Consider the following 21,981-nt stretch of genomic DNA (forward strand, 5'->3'; position numbering starts at 1 on the left):
ATAATGGCGAGAGTGGACATTCTTGTCTTGTACCTGATCTTAGAGGAAATGCTTTCAATTTTTCACTATTGAGAATGATGTTTGCTGTGGGTTTGTCATATATGGCCTTTATTATGTTGAGGTAGGTTCTCTCTATGAAACTTTCTGGAGAGTTTTTATAATAAATGGCTGTTGAATTGTGTCAAAAGCTTTTTCTCCATCTATTGAGATGATCATATGGTTTTTATTCTTCAATTTGTTAATATGGTGTATTACATTGATTGATATGCGTATACTGAAGAATCCTTGCATCCCTGGGAAAAATCCCACTTGATCATGGTGTATGATCTTTTTAATGTGTTATTGGATTCTGTTTGCTAGTATTTTCTTGATGATTTTTGCATCTATGTTCATCAGCGATATTGGTCTATAATTTTCTTTTCTTGTAGTATATTTGTCTGGTTTTGGTATCAGGGTGATGGTGGCCTCATAGAATGAGTGTGGGAGTGTTCCTTCCAATGCAATTTTTTGGAAGAGTTTGAGAAGGATCAGTGTTAGCTCTTCTCTAAATGTTTGATAGAATTTGCCTGTGAAGCCATCTGGTCCTGGAGTTGTGTTTGTTGGAAGATTTTTCATCACAGTTTCAATTTCATTACTTGTGATTGGTCTGTTTATATTTTCTATTTCTTCCTGGTTCAGTCTTGGATGGTTACACCTTTCTAAGAATTTGTCTGTTCTTTCCAGGTTGTCCATTTTATTGGCATGGAGTTGCCTGTAGTAGTCTCTTAGGATGCTTTGTATTTCTGTGGTGTCTTTTGTAACTTCTCCTTTTTCGTTTCTACTTTTATAGATTTGAGTCCTCCCCCTCTTTTTCTTAATGAGTCTGGCTAGTGGTTTATCAATTTTCTTTATCTTCTCAAAGAACCAGCTTTTAATTTTATTGATCTTTGCTGTTTTTTTCTTTGTTTCTATTTCATGTATTTCTTCTCTGATCTTTATGATTTCTTTCCTTCTACTAACTTTGTGTTTTGTTTCTTCTGATTCTCTAGTTCCTTTAGGTGTAAGGTTAGATTGTTTATTTGAGATTTTTCTTGTTTCTTGAGGTAGGCTTTTATTGCTATAAACTTCCCTCTTAGAACTGCCTTTGCTGCATCCCATAGGTTTCTGATGGTCGTGTTTTCGTTGTCATTCGTCTCTAGGTGTTTTTTGATTTCCTCTTTGATTTCTTCAGTGATCTCTTGGTTATTTAGGAACGTATTGTTTAGCCTCCATGTGTTTGTGTTTTTTACGTTTTTTTCCCTGTAATTGATTTCTAATCTCATAGCATTGTGGTCAGAAAAGATGGTTGATATGATTTCAATTTTCTTAAATTTACTGAGGATTGATTTGTGACCCAAGATGTGATCTATCTTGGAGAATGTTCCATGTGCACTTGAGAAGAAAGTGTAATCTGATGTTTTTGGATGGAATGTCCCATATATATCAATTAAATCTATCTGGTCTATTGTGTCATTTAATGCTTGTGTTTCCTTATTAATTTTCTGTTTGGATGATCTGCCCAGTCGTGTAAATGAGGTGTTAAAGTTCCCCACTATTATTGTGCTGCTGTCGATTTCCCTCTTTATAGCTGTTAGCAGTTGCCTTATGTATTGAGGTGCTCCTATGTTGGGTGCAGATATAGTTATAATTGTTATATCTTCTTCTTGGATTGATCCCTTGATCATTATGTAGTATTCTTGCTTGCCTCTTATAACATTCTTTATTTTAAAGTCTATTTTATCTGATATGAGTATTGCTACTCCAGCATTCTTTTAATTTCCACTTGCATGGAATGATTTTTTCCATCCCCTCACTTTCAGTCTGTATGTGTCCCTAGGTCTGAAGTGGGTCTCTTGGAGACAGCATATATATGTGACTTTTTTTGTATCCATTCTGGAAGCCTGTGTCTTTTGGTTGGAGCATTTAATCCATTCAAATTTAAGGTAGTTATTGATATGTATGTTCCTATTACCCTGTTCTTAATTGTTATGGGTTTGTTTTTGTAGGCCCTTTTCTTCTCTTGTGTTTCCCACTTAGAAAAGTTCCTTTAGAATTTGTTGTAGAGCAGGTTTGGTGGTGCTGAATTCTCTTAGTTTTTGCTTGTCTGTAAAGTTTTTGATTTCTCCATCAAATCTGAATGAGATCTTTGCCAGGTAGAGTAATCTTGGTTGTAGGTTCTTCCGTTTCATCACTTTAAATATATCATGCCACTCCCTTCTGGCTTGTGTAGTTCTTCCGTTTCATCACTTTAAATATATCATGCCACTCCCTTCTGGCTTGTAGAGTTTCTGCTGAGACATCAGCTGTTAACCTTATGGGAGTTCCCTTGTATGTTATTTGTCATTTTTCCCTTGTTGCTTTCAATAATTTTTCTTTGTATTTAATTTTTGTCAATTTGATTACTGTGTGTCTCAGTGTGTTTCTCCTTGGGTTTATCCTGCCTGGGACTCTCTGCACTTCCTGGACTTCGGTGGCTATTTCTTTTCCCATGTTAGGGAAGTTTTCAACTATAATCTCTTCAAATATGTTCTTGGGTCCTTTTCTCTCTCTACTCTTTTTGGGGCCCCTGTAATGCGAATGTTGTTCCCTTTAATGTTGTCCCAGAAGTCTCTTAGGCTTTCTGCATTTCTTTTCATTCTTTTTTCTTTATTCTGTTCTGCAGCAGTGAATTACACCATTCTGTGTTCCAGGTCACTCATCCGTTCTTCTCCTCAGTTATTCTGCTCTTGATTCCTTCTAGTGTAGTTTTCATTTCAGTTATTTTATCGTTCATCTCTTTGTTTGTTCTTTAATTCTTCTAGGTCTTTGTTAAATATTTCTTGCGTCTTCTCGATCTTTGCCTCCATTCTTTTTCCGAGGTCCTGGATCATCTTCACTATCATTATTCTGAATTCTTTTTCTGGAATGTTGCCTATCTCCACTTCATTTAGTTGTTTTTCTGGGGTTTCATCTTGTTCCTTCATCTGGTACATAGCCCTCTGTCTTTTCATCTTGTCTCTTTCTGTGAATGTGGTTTTGGTTACACAGGCTTTAGGATTGTAGTTCTTGCTTCTGCTGCCTGCTCTCTGTTGGATGAGTCTATCTAAGAGGCTTGTGCAAGTTTCCTGATGGGAGGGACTGGTGGTGGGTTGAGCTGGGTGTTGCTCTGGTGGGCAGAGCTCAGTACAACTTTACTCCTCTTGTCTGCTGGTGGGTGGGGCTGGTTTCCTTCCCTGTTAGTTGTTTGGCCTGAGGTGACCCAACACTGGAGCTCTTTGTTGGAGCTAATGGCAGACTCTGGGAGGACTCACACCAAGGAGTTCTTCCCGGAACTTCTGCTTCCAGTGACCTTGTGCTCATAATGAGCTACAGCCACCCCCCACCTCTGCAGGAGACCCTCCAACACTAGCATGTATGTCTGGTTCTGTCTCCTATGGGGCCCTGCTCCTTCCCCTCAGTCCCGATGCACACACTACTTTGTGTGTGCCCTCCAAGAGTGTGTCTCTGTTTCCTCCAGTCCTGTCAAAGTCCTGCAATCAAATCCTGCTAGACTGTAAAGTCTGATTCTCTAGGAATTCCTCCTCCCATTGCTGAACCCTCAGGTTGGGAAGCCTGACAAGTGGCTCAGAACGTTTACTCCAGTGGGTGGATTTTGTGGTATAAGTGTTCTCCAGTTTGTGAGTCACCCACCCAGCAGTTATGGGATTTGATTTTATTGTGATTGTGCCCCTCCTACCATCTCATTGTGGCTTCTCCTTTGTCTTTGGATGTGGGGTGGGTTGCAGTGTCTTCCTGTCGATTATTGTTGAGTAGTTAGTTGTGATTCCAGTGCTCTCGCAAGGGAGAGTCGAGAAGAGAATTTTATGGGTATGTTTTTCTTATTATTTTAAGCTTGTTGCCTAAAAGAGTGTGTAGCAAAGTAGGAACTCAATAAATATTTGTGATATATTTTGTGATATAAGTAATTTTTCATTATATAATTTTAACTTAAAAATAATCCTTCTGGGCTTCCCTGGTGGCGCAGTGGTTGAGAGTCCGCTTGCCGATGCAGCGGACATGGGTTTGTGCCCTGGTCAGGAAAGATCCCACATGCCGCAGAGTGGCTGGGCCTGTGAGCCATGGCCACTGAGCCTGCATGTCTGGAGCCTGTGCTCCGCAATGGGAGAGGCCACAGCAGTGAGAGGCCCATGAACCCCCAAAAAAAAAAAAAAAAAAAAAATCCATCTTTTTGTATAATTTTCTCACAATGTATTGATATTTATTAAAAATTATAAAACTTAAAGTATAAGAGTCTGATAAAATAAAAATTTTACATACCATTACATTATCTCGTATGTGTGTCCTGGGTTGATACTGGGGAGCCCTGTGTTGTTAACAAGCCCAATTATTCTGGAAAGATATTTTGTAATGTTTCTCATGTGATTAATTTCATTGGAGGTCATTTTAGTACATGTATTAATCCTAAACAATTATTTAATTGACATATTGGCACGCATAATGAACTTGACTGGAAAAGGGACATCTTTTGAGAATGAACAATGGTGTAATCGTTCTCAACTTTTGCTCCAGTTAGAACTTACTAGGATTCTTTAAGGGGTATGAATTCAAAGACCTCATATCATATTAAGTCAGACTTCCTAGGGCTGGGATCCAGATATCAGTGTTTTAAAAGCATTGTAATGTTCAGCTAGAGGTAAGAATTTTCATAATTACTGTTGTTATGTTTCCTGATTCAAATGGAAATTATATATTTTATGTATTCAACTGGTTGTGGGAGATAGAATTTAAAATATAAAATTAATTTACTCCCTCTGTAGACCCAGGTGAATCATCTGCCCTAAAAGATAAGTCAATTGTAATGCACTAATCCCTTAGAATTTGCCTCTTTATTCTGGTAAATATTGAGATGGGATTGTGATCAAGCAGGCATCCAGTAACAGTGTTATTTTGCCTGAACAGCTGTGTCTGGTGAGGTTCACCCTTTCCCTAGTCTAAACGACCCTGTAGGCATTTTGGAGCCCAAACTGCCAGGACACGTGTGTCTCAAATTTCTCTACCTCTTTGTACTGGCATTCTAACTATAAGAATGTGTGTGATGTTACGTGTTAAAATCCTACACCCTCTTTTTGAGGGTCTGAGCCTCAGATCCGGTGAGTGCCGACAATCAAAATATACATGTTTAAATTTCTGTCTATTTGGCATGAATTATTGCCTTGCAATGCCGCATTCTGCAAGACAGAATGGCTGGGTTTGACAAAGATGGAGAACAACATGCATCCTCATTTCCTTTGGGAGAACTTAAAACAACCTGCTTTGCTTAACAGATTTTTGAAAGATCAGTTCTTCCTGGAATATCCTCGTACAAGTCTACTTCTTTAGTGCCATATACTCCCCCAACTCCTAGTACAAATTAACAAATGAATGAGAACTTGATCATGTATAAAAGTGTTGGTGAAGTATAATCTGATAGAATTTATTTTGTTAACAACTTCTACATGTATGGGCACTCCATGTTAAAAAATCATCTCAAATTAACAGCTAGCATTATACCAAATTCTAGACTAGTAACAACCATCTGCTTTTAAGTCCATGGCACAAAATGTTAACTGAACACGGAACTGTTGGTGCTCAACCCCAGGTTTCTCAGAACAGAACTTCAGAAAACCAGTGACTACTATTTGATTGAAGTTAGCACATGTGATTTAAACTATTTGCTATTTTAATATCAGAGGTATTTACATAAATAATTAGATTCAAGGAAAATATATCTATTATTGTCACAAACAGTATTATCCTGGCATTCTAGTTGATATAATATATGAATAAAAAAGAGAGGTATAAATATTGGAAAAATTTTAAACTGTTTCTGGAATAAGACAGGTTTTTCTAAAACAGAAGAGAATCATATTAAAAACTTTAGAGTATACAAGAAGTTTTTTTCAAGTGATATGATCATATATATTTTCATTCTATCAGTATTTTTAGAACCAGAAAGAAGTAGTAAGAAAATATAACCGATAAAGATATCATTCCATAGAAGCAATACAAATATAAATATTCTAGACTTAAATTTAATAATAAGTGTAGAGAAACTATGTAAAAAATATAATTCTGCCAAGAAAAACAAAATAACATTTGAATAAGGACAGAAAACTAGCATAACCTGCATGGGAATAAATAGTATTATTAACAGACTCCAAAAATATATCTATAGATCTAATTCAATTCCAGACAAAATCCTAATAGTATATTGAATTATATTAATATAAAAGTATTTCCAAATATTATCTGGGAAAAATGCACAAAACCAGGCAAAACAGTTTTTTTCAAAGACTAATGAAGGGAAAGTTGTCTGACTAAATAAAATAACGTATCATAAATCATTGATTATTAAACTGTGAGGTATAGGGGTAGACATCAGAGCAGTAGGACAGAATGTTGCATGATAGATGAACCAAGTATATATATTTGCAGTAGTCGAAATGATCCTTTAAAAACCTAACTAGAACATATCACTATCTGCTCAGAACCTTCTATTGACTTCCAAAATCACTCTGAGTAGATGCATTTCTTCATAATGTCCTCATGGTGCTACATAACCTGGTCCCTTTCCTACCATACTGCCCTGAACTCATTATTCCAGTTGAGCATACTTCTGCCTCAGACATTTGCACTGATTGTTGCTCTACCAAGAATGTTCTTCACCCAGAAAATCCCTTGGCTACCTCCCTTGCTTATTCTTTGCTCAAAAGTCACCACAAGTGCATACATTTCCCCAACCATCTCTTATAAGATTGTACCCCCTATCCACCTCCCTTACTCTGTTTTATTTTTCATTGGCACTTATCATTGTTGAAAATATACATTTATTTATAAAATATCTGTCTCTGCTCCCAAGAATGTAAGCTCCATGAGACAGGAATTTTGCCTTTTATTTTTTCTCACTGCTGTACATATGCATATAGAATAGCACCTGGAGGATACTAGTCTCTTAATTCTTATTTGTGGAATAAGTAGATAAATGAATAAATGAATGAACTGCAACTGCTGACCTAGAGTAAAAAGCAATTAGCTTCCTACCTTATAACTCAATCCAAACTAAATTTCAGACGAATGAGAATTTTAAATAAAAAAAAAATGAAGATATTAAAAGAAAGTAATATGCACACAATATTGGAGGTGATGAAAATCTTAACGAAGAGATCAAAAGTAGAAACAATAAAGAAAAACACATAACATTGGTTAAAAGTTTGACCCAATCCTCAAAACATTACAAGCAAAATATAAACACAAATCAAATAATAAACCTATAAAGAATTAAAAGTGAACTGTTCAATCAATATTCTTAATTGTTTAAAAAGTTATTAAAATCTATAATAAATAAATACTAAAATAGAAATCATGTATAAAGGGCATTTACAGACAATCCATAAGAGGAGAATAAATGTCAGCAAACATATTATAAATTTTATCTTCAGGGATAATGAAAACATTGTTAATTAAAAGAGAGAAATGGCATTTCTAGCTACAAGACATTTCAAAAAATTAGAAGACACAGAACTAAGAAGCCAGGAAACAAATACTCCCCTGGCAGGAGTATAAAGTGACCCAACATTCTTAGATGTCAATTTATAAAAAAGTATTAAAATATCTCTATACCTTTAGTCCAGCAGTACGACCTCTGGAAAAGCACTGGATGAGGGTCAGAGTCCCACCGACCAGTCTCTTAGTGTCCCTAATGGATTCTAGACTAGCCCCAGCTCCAGCAGTGGGAAGAATTCAGCTGTTCCTTAAATACAGAGCTTTTTTGTGGTAGTGTATTATGGCCCACTGAGCATTAATAAAAAATAATCCCCAAAATCGTTAAATAGCTACATAGCTCCATCAAGGTTTAACCTTGGTTTTATTTTAACTGTGATTCCTGCATGCATCCCTGCAAGATTTTTATCTCTAAATGTTAAAAGTGACCCTCCCAGAGTAGTGGTATTAAAGGTGACTTTTATTTGTTTTCCTCTTATTTATATTTTCTACATCAAATGCGTTGTTGGCTTATACTAAGAATAAAATGAGAAGTTAAAAATTCAAAACTAGGGCTTCCCTGGTGGCGCAGTGGTTGGGAGTCCGCCTGCCGATGCAGGGGACACGGGTTCGTGCCCCGGTCCGGGAAGATCCCACATGCCGCGGAGCGGCTGGTCCCGTGAGCCATGGCTGCTGAGCCTGTGCGTCCAGAGCCTGTGCTCTGCAATGGGAGAGGCCACAACAGTGAGAGGCCCGCATACAGAAAAAAAAACAAACAAAAAAAAAAAAAAAAAAATTCAAAACTAATACAAGAATAAAATACTTCGAACCAAAGGAAGTATCATTTCAATATGAATCTCCTCATCACAAAGACCTCCCTTACTTTACATTATCTAGAGAGGAAGGACAGAACAGAGGTGACAGAGTGAGTTTAGAGATGATACCACCAGGGCTGATACTGTAAAAATAAGGACCGGAAAAGATGATGTGTTCATTTAGAAAACAGTAAGATCATTTCATCTACTGTCTCACAGAATGCAGCATTGCAAGGCAATAATTCATGTCAAATAGACAGAAATTTAACCATGTTCTTTTTGATTGTCAGCACCCACCACATCCATGGCTCAGACCCTCAAAGACAGGGTGGAGGATTTTAACACAACACAAAACTTCACACATTTTATAGGTAGTAACAAGTGGCACATTCTTTTTTTTTATATGACTATATTGAATATCTGTTTCTCACTTTTTCCTTTTGCCTTCTGTTAGAATGATTCTGCAGCTATCATTTTTGTAACAAATGACTCAATAATATCAACATTATGTGTGTTCCCCGCAATCCCGCCTTTTTACAGTGGAAAACAGGAACACAATGTGAGGAGGAACATAAAGGAACTTGCCTTTTACAAGAAAAAAGAAACAGAAACACCAGGCAAAAGATGAAAAGGACCAATAATGGAAACTTCACATTTGGAAAGAATTCCGGGTCATAGTTAAAGATATGTCTCTAAAGTGAGAAGGAGATGCTAAGACAAACCAGTGAATAATCTGATCTTCAAGCCTGTGAATACCAGAAAACAAACATTTTAATCATGTTGATTTCAGTTTGTTTTAGAAATTTTGTATCATACGAAATACATTAGAAAATTCTATGCAAAGTGTGTGCTTTCTGGATGGAACTAAACAAGGAACAACAGTTAGGCATGTACTTTTCAACTATGGCACTCCTGCATTACCATAGTAGCCTCTGCTTTGCATGATCTCTTCTTCCTTGGCCACTGAATAGAGATCATGTTTTCAAGGCTAGAGAAAGAGACATTAGGTCTAGCAACTCAAGGAGGAATTCTAAATGGATTTCTAAGTAACAGTATTTTTTATCATTGTAAAAGTAATACATGTTCATACTGGAGTACTGGGGAATAAGTAATGGAGAAAAAATACACGTGTAGTCTCAATATCCACAGAAAAACACTGTTAACATCTTAGTACAACTTCTAATTTCTTTTCCTACAAGGACAGAGACATATTATACAATTGAGATATGATCACCACAGTGATTCTAACATTTTCCACTTAATAATTTTATATTAACATTTTGACTAAATGTTTGATTTAGGTCCTGCCAAATTTAGCTATTACTCCCTTTTACAGTGGATCTTGATTTATTTTTCTTTCCTTTTTAAATAAAACTAAAAGAAAAATTGCAGGAAACCAAAAGACAGAGACCAATCAAACATTTCACTTTTCCTTGAATACATATGAAATACTCTGCTGGAGATGGAATTCTTAGCTAACCCAAATACTCCAACACTGGAACTGTAGGAATTTGTCTTTAGCCCACAGACAAGATCTTTCAAGGACAGCCAGACTCAGAATCAGGTTATTACTTTCCCTACAGAAAAAATTGGGTAATCATGTGACATCCAATCATAACTTTCCTTTAAGTTATTGGGATTAAAAAAAAAAAAGTTTTAACCAAATTTTCTTATAAAGACATATAAATGTAAAGAATAAGCAAGGAAGGGCTTCCCTGGTGGCGCAGTGGTTGACAGTCCGCCTGCCGATGCAGTGGACACGTGTTCGTGCCCAGGTCCGGGAAGATCCCACATGCCGCTGAGCGGCTGGGCCTGTAAGCCATGGCTGCTGAGCCTGCGCACGTCCGGAGCCTGTGCTCCGCAATGGGAGAGGCGGCAACAGTGAGAGGCCCGCGTACCACAGAAAAAAAAAAGCATAAACAAGGAAGACTTCTAAACAAAGGACCAACAGGCAGGTGTTGCAAATTCCCCTCTGTTATCTTCACTATGCATCCTATCCTTATTGAAAAGTGTAAAGAAATGTAACACTCATGGCTTTAGAAGAATAGAAAAGCTATAGACAATTCTGTGTCTTTCAGGGGACATCTCATTACTAACTCCTTAAAAATATAGATTGACCATGAATATTTGATATATTGTGATTTGATGGCCATAACTTATTTTCCCACTCCTCTATTTAGTTAGGTTCCAATTTCCTGTTACAGTTCTGCAATAATATTAGTAATAACTAGGGTGTGTTTTGTGCTTACTATGTCCTAGGCACTGTAACAAGCCCTTTTTATCTTAATATTTACATATATTAACTCACTGAGTCCTCACAACAGTCCTATAAGTTAAGATCTACGATTTATCCTCATTTTATGAATGAGAACACTGAAGCACAGAGTAACTTGCTCACGTTCACATGGTAGTAGCAAGGCATGGAGCCAGGGCTTGTACATCCTAACAATTATGGAAAATTGAAAAGTGTTAACAGTATTACCTTCAAGTAGCTGGAGTTTTGTGAATTAGTTATTTTTAAATGTTATGTAAGCTTAGGTCCTTATTACATAATTTGCCCCAAAATATTGGATAAAGATGTAAGAAAATATATTTTATTCTACAAAGATACTATAATTGTATTTCTAAAGTCTGAAAAAAGAAAAGAAAGGAAAACTATTGTTTAATGTTCCTTATTATAAACATACAGGCAAAAAATACTAGATATAAGCAAATTGAATTCAACTCCGTGATCAGGAAACATTTAACTGCCGGTTTACAAGGATGATTTAGGTTACTCTTAAACAAAGAGAGAAAAAAAAACTAGTAGGTCATGCAGACTGCATAATTTATTTGGATAGGGTAACACATGTGTGATTACCCTCCCATGACATAAGCCATGTCCAGGTTTGTCTGATCTACACTTCTGTTCACAAACATTTCCTTAGTGGAAAGAGAATTGAAAATGCCCCTTTTTGTCCTCCTTCCCACCACCACCTGTTTACTCTAGGATTTGTCTCTGTTAGATAAATAGAAAGAGAAAAAAGGTGCCAAACTCATCTTAGATGGGTCTTGAGATGTGGCAACAAACTCTAGTAAGCTTAGGACACTATCCCTAGGGAGGTAAATGATGGATAACATTTTGTTGTTGTTGGGTCTATTTTTCTTTTCCGTTATTTAACGTAACAATAAAACTGAGATACAAATTACTTATATAACTTTCACTAGTCCCTTTAGGTGGTTTCTTTGTATCAGAGCCCCTCTGAAAAAGAACCTAAAACTAAGTGTCTATGAAGATAGTTTATTGGGGGAATGATTTTAGGCAACAGTAGTGGGAGACTGGTGAGAGTAAAACAGAGAAGAAGGGAAAACCACTGTAAAGGTGCATTCTTTGTTAGTCCACTGGGGGCAACTCAGTCACCATCCCACCACCAGGACTCTTCAAGCAATGGTATAAAATATGCTTCACACTTGTTCACCTAAAGAACAAAAGAAAAGAATGTTTATCCACTAATTCTAGTACCCCATCGATCAATTAACCCTATGGGGAATTAAGATCTTTCACTTCCAGGCTGCACATGCATGAGGGTTAGGTACAGTCCTTCAAGGGTCCCCACTACAATTTGAGAAACTCTGAGGAAGAAAGGTAGAGATAGAAGACTTTCCAGGGACACACTGCACAAAAATCATTACCTCATTCATGGCTGGAATAGAAGGTGTGCCAAGAAAATGTTCCCGTACTTCAAAGTGTGATCTCATTTGTAGAATTACTCTCCTTACTACTCCACATTGTACCCTTTCATACACAACATAATCACTTCAGTACATGCTTATTTAATCTGTTATATAACAGGCATTGTCATAAGTACTGGAATATAAAGGTGAACGTGATATAATTCCGTCATTGAGTGGCTTACAGTCTAGTGTAGAAGATAGACAAAAATGAAATTACAATACAGTGGAACTGGTGCTACAGTAATTGTGAACTCCTAGATACTATGAAGGAACCTAGGAGGAGTAACTAATCTACATGTGTGGGAGTCAGGAAAGGGTCTTCAGTTCACACTGTCCACACAAATAACTTGCTATGTCATGTGCCATGTGTTCATAAGTATTTCTGAACCTTTGAAAATAGATAAAATGACACCTATTTTAATCTATTTTTGAAGAGCATAAAACTCTGGTAGAATCATCTTCACCTGGAACACCTCTTCTCCAATGTGTAGAAAACTATAGATTTTACAATTTGGACATGAAATACCATTTTAAGAATGACTATCCCCCACTTCCTGATTATGTATATTTCAGATGAAAGAAAATATTCTCATCCCTTTGACATTTTAGTGATGTTATCTAATCAATTTCACTTTCAAAATCTAGTGATAACAATTAGCCATTATACTTTTCTATAATTTTGGAATGCATTATTTATGCTGGAAAAATCTCTGGTATAAAGTACCTTAACCACATTCAAAGTCAAACATGGAAGTTATCGGGCTTCCCTGGTGGTGCAGTGGTTGAGAGTCTGCCTGCTGATGCAGGGGACACGGGTTCGTGCCCCGGTCCGGGAAGATCCCACATGCCGTGGAGCGGCTGGGCCCGTAAGCCATGGCCGCTGAGCCTGCGCGTCCGGAGCCTGTGCTCCGCAACGGGAGAGGCCACAACAGTGAGAGGCCTGCGTACCATAAAAAAAAAAAAATGGAAGTTATCAAGGAGTATCAAAATAATATCTTAGTTATCAAAATGACCATCCATGATAACTCATTCTGCTTTCCGAAAATCAACATCTCAACATAATAAAAAAGAATATCAAAATTATTCATGAATAGGCAGTGTATTTAAGCTGAAAAACATATATATATATATATATATATATATATATATATATATATATATATAAACATTCTGTTCTTTCTGACAAATACCTCTTTTACATTAGAGTATACTTATATCACTTAAGTCCTCATGGCTATTGTTACTACAAAAGAAAAAATGACAAATTTATGTATCTTCTTTAGAAAAAAAATATTAGAGACATGATTAAAGTTAGACAGCTTCCCCTTTAAAATATGTAGGTTTTTCCCTAACACTATAAAAGTCTTAGTTCTGTAAACTGGCACTTGCTAAATAAATTTTAGAGATTAAAATTATGGTATAATTTATGGTTTTAAAACAGCTCTATTTAAAAAATTCTTTCTATGATTGTATCCAGAAAGGAAATTATTTTCAAAATTGCTCTAAATGAGAATATTTTAGTGACAGTTGGGTGAATTTGGCTTTACTTGTCAGAACTCTGTAGCCCAAAGAGACACTAAGTTGAATAATTTGTAGGAATTCTGAGACATTAACAGAGGTTTCATAGTTTAAAACAAAAACAAAAAAATAGTTGCTTCAGATTATCAAATAGTACATTTTTTTAGTCTTCCACCTGGACTCACATCTGGAAGATTCCATGTCTTACTCTGACTTGTCCTGTAACCTTCTGTGGGCAGTGTGGTTTTGTACTATAATCCTCTGTGCCAGCACACAAAATAGGAAACCTTGAAAGGTGGAGCTCAGGATGCAGACTGTCAGGTTCTTGAGCTGAGGCACATACAGAGGTGTTTGAACACAGATCATCAAGAAGAAAGGTCAAGAAGATAGCATTTGGGGATTTGCTTTTCTCAGAGGTGGCAGCAGGAACTTGGAGGCTGAACACCTGCTCTCCCACTTGTTAGTTCAGAAATAGCTCCCAAGTACTGGAAAGTTTGAATTCACCCAGCAGTCTGGTCCCTCTAATTTGTCCCTTCGTTCTATGCATTCTAGTCCCCATACCACAGTCAGAGTCATCCTTTTAAATGAATCATCTCATGAGCCTATTCTCCAAAACACCCTCTGATTTTTAAACAAGGAAACCCACAGTCTTTCTATAGATGACACAGCCCTGAGCTCTCTCTCTAAACCTCATTTTCGAAAATTTCACCCCTCATTCTCAACCACACTTAAAAAACAAACGCACAAAGAAATTTGTATTGTTTGTACTGCTGCTCTCTGATCTTAGAATATTTGTTTCCCAGATATCCTCATGCTTCTCCCTTAATACATTTAATCTCTGCTCATATACTATCTGCTAACCATTGGGAATTTCCCTGCCCATGGATTCTACCCACCACTTTCTATGTCTTCCTCTGCTTTAGTCTTTATAGCACTTATCTCTTAACATGTTAATTCTGTGTTTATTTTGTTAGTGTCTTTTTTGCTTCATATGAATTGGAAGTGCCTTGAGAGTACTAACCTTATCTGTTTTGTTCAATGATATTTATACCCTTAGCACCTACAACAGTGACTGCTACACAGTTGGTGCTCAATAAACAGCTGTTAAAATATAGAAAAGCATGGAAGGAAGGAAGGGAGGGAGGGACGAAGGGTGGCCAAATGAAGGCACTCAATTTTATTAGTGCTGTCAGTAAATTTATACAGCAAATGCCATAATCATTATGAAAATTCCTACAGTGGCAAATATAATCCACCAGAGTTGTTCCAGTATGAATTTCATTTGCCAAAGCCATTATCTCCTTTCAGAAGATAGTGGATTTTATTGAAGGGTAATCAAGGAATCTTATTCCACATAAGCCTAGAAACAGCCATATTATGACTTCAGCATACTCTTAATCTCTTTCTGGGTCACTGGCTATGTTTGATGCTGAGTGTAACACAATAAAACTTGGCTTTATGGAATTTTCTAGAACCATGGACCTCTGCCCAACTGGAACAATGCTGGTGATTAGAAATCCATTCATCAACAGACTATATGAGACAATGACAGGAAAATGCCCTTGACTGCAAGCCCACAGTTTTTCTCAAAGAATCTAGCAGCATAGACGAATCCTGTTTCCACTTCAGCAAACATTCTTCCAGGAAGACAGAAATGGAATTCTTCTACTCGATCCTATACTTTATTATCTGTTAATACTCTAACAGTTTGTGTCCTGTTAAAATTAGAATGATCGCTATACATGCAGGACTTGGTCAAATATTTAAGTCACCATCCAGCTACCTCTACAGGATGAATTGGGTATTACAGAAAAATAATTTGCAAACTTGCCTTTCACTTTTATTGTTAATAATTCATACCAAGGAACTGAAAGCAGACACACTTTTTCTACCTTTGAGCCAAAATTTTAATTGTGTAATCAACCAAATAAATAATCCCCAGTAAAAAGAGCACTCATCTTGCAATCAGAAGACTCAGGTTTATATCTTTGTCCTGCCAATCTCCATAAAACCCGATTACAGTCTGGGGAGGACTAAACCCTTTTGGCCTATGAAATAATATCTACCTTGCAGGGTGGTTGAAGAGGTCAAATTAGTGATGTGTACATAAGTGAAGTGCACATACCTGACAAAATGCAAACTACTCAAATAATATCAGCTACTTGTTTTTCTCACTATTTACCATCACATAATAAATTATGGCATGGAGCCAGAAGGATTAAAAAAAAATAGATGGTGTAGATTTGAGCAAACCTAGCAAACCTATTATGTTCTCAGGCCAGCATTAGTGATATGCCTTCTCTTTACTAATGTTTTATATACCTGAGATTCATGGAGAACCTTGGTCTATGAATATGATAAATTATGAGGACAAATGCATTGTGAAATGAGCTTTCAGTAGCACACAGTTATTCTGTGGCAGAGCTCTTCCTGAAACATATCTTTTATTGCTTTGAAAAGGTCTGCAATGCAATTTATTATCATTGTTGCAAAAAATAAAAGTATCGGAAAAAAATTTGCTCTCTCACTCCCTCTATCCTCTTCTCATCTCCAAAAGTCATTGGGACAGAGTGAAGCTGTAAACCTCTGGCAGCCTGGCACTGATTTCTGAGGTGACCTGGCTTCTCTTCTCATTTTTCTTTGTGGTGATCTTGCAAGAAGTTTGAAATTATTTCCATGTTCAGATATATGCCCTAGGTGACATGGAGGTGTGAGAACTCTTCTCGCTTCTGTTGTCTTAGAAATCATCTTAGAAATTCATTGTTTAGGCATTGTAAAACCATTGCATTGTAAAACCATGCCCTTTTCATGTTAAACAACTGATGTGAAATAATGATTATTAGTGAAATAGACATCTATTACTTCTACTTGATATTTCCCAGGCAGTCATTTTTCTCATTTAAAGTCTTTTGCCCCTAAAGGGGAAGTTGGATTGGATATTACAGAAAATAATTTGCAAACTTGACTCTAATTTCATTGTTAATAAATCCTAATATGGGACTAAAGTATGGGTGCTTCAGGTGCCCTGACCACCATTCATCTTAACCTCAATTCATTTCCTATCTTATGTTTACTCACATATTTCACCTGATAAAGGAACTATGGTAACCAACTACTATTGATATTAATGGATGCTCATATTTATAATAAAACTCATAAGTGTTAAACATATAAGCAAAACACAATCTAAATGTATTTATGTGTTAGACACACACAAACATACACACATATAAACATTGCAGTCCATTCAATAAATTACAAGTAAATTTTATTATTATAACAGTATGCTAATATCTATATCTATCTATCTATCTATATTCATACCAGGCTGCTTTCACCAGCCTCTATACTCAGATGTGTACATTATTTCACTCTATACTTTTCTAGAGAATTACCCTGGTAATTCTAGAGGTTTTGTTTATATATCCTTCAAAGCAAAGTTCAGGCAGCCATCTGTTTCCATTACTCAAACAAAGTCCCCTTAAGAGACAGATTGTGTAGTGCACATGGCTCAGCAGCTTGGAAAATGGACTTCTTGCAAAGATCTATTGGTTACATGTACCAGATCCATAGAACAAAAAATTCTCCATCCTGAGTCATCCAGAGAATAAGATGAGGGAAACTGGTAACCAGATGTTTTGCCCTTGGATGACTCAGGATGGAGAATTAAAAAAAAAATTTTTCCCCCTAGTTAAAATTAACCCTCATTCTTTTATTATCTGATATAATGTAATCTTTGCTATGGTGCAAATCACTATTAAAGTGCTTAAACAGTTACATCCTCCATACTCTCTAAAACAATTTAATCTTAACTAAACCCCAAAGAGTTTCCAAATGCTGAAGTTTTAGATAGAATGAAAAGCCAGTGGAAAATGTATTTGCCAGGAGTGCTTTTGTTATAGCTAGATTTGTTGAAATAACTATTATTTCCATTTATTTGCAAGGATTTCCCTCCATGCCAGGTCAGTAATGAGATTATATCTAACCATTCTGTCTTAGTCTGTTCAGGATGCTATAACAAAACACCAGAGACTGCTTATAAACAGCAGAAATGTATTCTCACAGTTCTGGAGCTGGCAGTCCAAAATCAGGGTGCTGGCATGGTTGGGTGAGGGCCCACTTCCAGGTCACAGGCTTTCTGCTGTATCCACACGTGGTGGAAGAAGCAAGGGATTTCTCTCAGGCCTCTTTTACAGTCATTAATTTCATTTATGAGGGCTCGGCCCTCGTGACTTAATCATCTCCCAAAGGCCTCCTAATACCATCACACTGGGCATTTAGGATTTTAACATATGGATTTGGCAGAGGCGGGGGGAGGGACACAAATATTCAGCCTATAGCACATTCTATCACTATCACTGTATCTATTCAAAATTGAAGTAGAGGTCCTGGATGGTACAGTGAAAAGTTAAATAAATAAACAATAGTTTGAGATTCCATTTATAACAATATCCAAAATATTAGGTACCTAGAAACATGTCTATGAAAGACGTGAAAGATATTTATTGATATAAATTATAAAGGCTTATTGAAAAGTTTAGGGAAGACATGAATAAATGAAGAGACATATTTGCTCCTGGATAGAAAAACTCAGAGGTCATTCCTCTTTAGATTTGTCTATAGATTCATTGCAATTCCAGTCAAAATTCCAATAGGAGTTTCTGTGGACTTTGACAAGCTGCTTCTAAATATTATATGAAACATCAAAGGGTCAAGCTAGACAAAGATCTTTGAAGAAGAGAAGCATTGTGGAGGAAAAGCTAACACAGCTTATTTATAAAGCTATGATAATTAAGGCAGTGTCCTACTTGTGCAGAACTTGACAATTGTACACATAAAGAAAACCTAATACGTACTAAATTTGACCAATATATAGGAAACTAGACTTACAGCCAAGTTGGCATGGCAGATCACAGGAGTAATGATTGATAATAAATGGTACTTAAACAACTTGTTTTCACTTAGGAAAGAAAAATAAATCCATATCTCACACTGTGTATGAAAATTGATTCCAGGTCTATTAAAGATCAAAATATGAAAAACAAAACTTTTAAATGTTTAGAAGAATGTTTACAAGAATATAAGAGGAAATGATTCCTTAAGTATGATACAAAAACACAAACCATAAAGAAAAAATAAACTTCTCTTTACTAACAGACACCATGAAGGCAGTAAAAGACAAGTAACAAACTGAGAGAAAACATCTGTAACATGTATGATCAAAAAGGCTTAGCGTCTTTTGAATCAACAAGAAAAAGACTAATAACCCTATAGAAAATGGACAAAAGTATAGGCAACCACTTCATGGAAGAAGCCCACATGTCTAATAAACATAAAAAGATGTTGAAACTCATAGCTAATCAGAGAGTTACATACTATAACCGCAACGAGACAGCATTTTACATACATCAGACTGGCAAAAGTGAAGATGTTTGGCAATTCCAAACACTGGGGAGAAATGGAGCAATAAGACTTCATAGCTAGTCAAAGTGTAAATTGATGCTGTCAATTAGGCAATTTGTCATCATCAGGTGAAACTCAGATTTAATACTCTAAGATTCTTGTTTACACATTAAGGTAAATCCCCAGGAGCAAATCATGTACCCATTCATGGCATCACTTTTTTCTATTACAGAAAAAAATTATATTCATCCAAATATCAATCAATAAGAAAATGAAATAAAATGAGATTCATGAATATAAGTAAAGTGAGTCACATTCTTGAAAATAATACAACTGATGCTATAAGAATCAATATGCATGAATGTCAGAAACATAATGATGAATGAGAAAAGCAAGTTGAAGAATACACAGAATATAATATCAGTCATACAGAAAGTTAAAGGAATAAAAAGTAAATCATAGACTGTTAAAGATCCATACAAGTGTAGCAAAACTATCATTCCAATGAAGATAATATTGAAGACAAAGTTCAGAAGTATGGAACACCAGGGATGGGGTGAGAGTGATGAAATCAGGAAGGGGCACACAGGTACCTACATAAAACATTTCTACTCTGTAAGCTAGGCAGTGGCACATAGGTGTTAAATTTAGCAGTCTCTAGTTACATATGCCATACACACTGACTTACTTGTATTAATTGTTTCATCGTGATAAAAGCTTTACAGAATTAAGACTCCAAGGGACCACTTAAAATCATTTAGAGAGCCTGTACAGCATTGAACTATCTCCTTAACACACCTGCCCTACACATTTTTCTTGGTCTGCTCTCCTTCCTTGTTGGAGGTTATGATAATACATAACACATCTGAAAGCAAACCTGGTGTCTATTCCATTTTCATTTTAATGAGTGAGTTACCTTGTGGATTATATGACTCTAACTTACTGAATACTATAAACTATTATAAGAATATTTTTTTTGAAAATTGTACATTAATTATAATATTCAGTAATAATGTTCTTATTCAATTTACCCTTTTTACCAGTGCCGTACATTTCCATTGTCCCAAATAACTCTTCTAAAGGAAAGGTTTTCATTTTACCAAGGTCAAGTATAAGTTCTGACAACGTGGTATGTTTCAGTGTGGCTAGGTGGAGCCCTTTAATTCAGTCTGCCCTTCCTATCCATGAGTTCTTCCTCTACAGATTCAGCCAACAATACTCCCATTTTACAGAAGAGACTTGAGCATCCCACATTTTGGTATCCGTGGGAGTCTTACAACCAATCCCCCTCAGATACCCATGGATGACTGTACTAAAGGCAATAGGTTATTACAAAATATTGAGTATAGTGCCCTGTGCTATACAACAGGTCTTTGTTGGCTATCTATTTTATATATAGTTATGTGTATTGTTAGTTCCAAACTCTATATAAGCTCATTTGTCTCTTTTTCTTTTAGATTCCACATATAAGTGATATCATATGATATCTGTCTTTGTCTTATTTCACTTAACATGATAATCTCTAGGTCCATCCATGTTTCTGCAAATGGCACTATTTCACTCTTTTATGGCTGAGTAATATTCCATTGTATAAATACTACTGTATATCACAGGGAACTATACTCAATATTTTGTAATAACCAAAAGGAAAAGAATCTGAAACAAATAGATATATATGTATGTATAGCCGAATCACTTTGCTGTACACCTGAAACTAACACCACATTGTAAATCAACTATATTTCAATAAATAAATAAATAAAAGTAAACTCTATTCCTTGACGACCCAAAAAATAAAGGCACTAGATGACATTCATTGAGAAATGTCAAGAATAAAAAAGCAAATAATCTCATAAGTGAACAGAGTAGTAAAAACTTAATGACAGAATATACATAGTGCATATTTTTCACTAATACAGCATATCACAATGTTGGAACTGTAATCCATAATTATTTAGGCTGTGTTAGGCTGCAGTCTGTCAATAACAAAGAGCTTAGAAAGATTCTGTGGCAAAATTGCATGGCACTGCATCTTTCTCTCGGAAAGGAAGATTCAAAGAGGTGGGGTTAGTAAATGAATAAATGGTGATTGGCTGTGTTTGGGGTAATCCCAGGTAACTAAAACCTGAAGAAGGGTAAGTCAAACCCACTTTAAACAACCAATCTGAGCATGACAAAAATACCTTGCCAGGACCGCTCTGGGTCCATGTGGTTACTGACTCCAGAAATGCTTTTACTACTTTGCCAAGCAACTCCTTAATACTGTTGCAGAGGCAGCAGGTAAGTTTTATGCAGAAAAGACTACTTCAACTGCAAGTTGCTGTTCTGTGTCTTTGACATAAGGATTTGGATATACAGATAGAAGCAGAAAGATGTAAGTGCCAAAAATAAGTACAGTCAAGGTGGTGTGGGAATTTACATGGGTATGTTCACGTGTATGTTTGTAGATGGAAGATTTTTCTTAATTAGGTATTCTTAGGAGTCCCACACAAAAGATATTTATGAGAAATTTATATATGAACACTTTCAAAATATCTTTAATGTTTTAGAACATAAAATCACAAATGCATCACAGAGCTATCTCTTCCAGCACCTTCTTCTTTTTTAATTAATTAATTTATTTATTTATTTATGGCTGCGCTGGATCGTCATTGCCACACATAGGCTTTCTCTAGTTGTGGTGAGCGGGGGCTACTCTTAGTTGTGGTGCGCGGGCTTCTCATTGCAGTGGCTTCTCTTGTTGCAGAGCAGAGCACTGGCTGTAGGCACTCGGGCTTCAGGAGTTGTGGCACGTGGGCTTAGTAGCTGTGGCTCGTGGGCTCTAGAGCGCAGGCTCAGTAGTTGCAGTGCACGGGCTTAGTTGCTCCGCGGCATGTGGGTTCTTCTTGGACCAGGGTTCGAACCCGTGTTCCCTGCATTGGCAGGCAGATTCTTAACCACTGCTTCACCACGGAAGCCCTGCACCTTCTTCTTGAAGTGAGAATTTAGAAGCTCATTACCTTTATTCATTTTTTAT

This window comes from Phocoena sinus, chromosome 7 (genome assembly GCF_008692025.1).
Source record: "Phocoena sinus isolate mPhoSin1 chromosome 7, mPhoSin1.pri, whole genome shotgun sequence".
Classification (NCBI taxonomy): Eukaryota; Metazoa; Chordata; class Mammalia; order Artiodactyla; family Phocoenidae; genus Phocoena; species Phocoena sinus.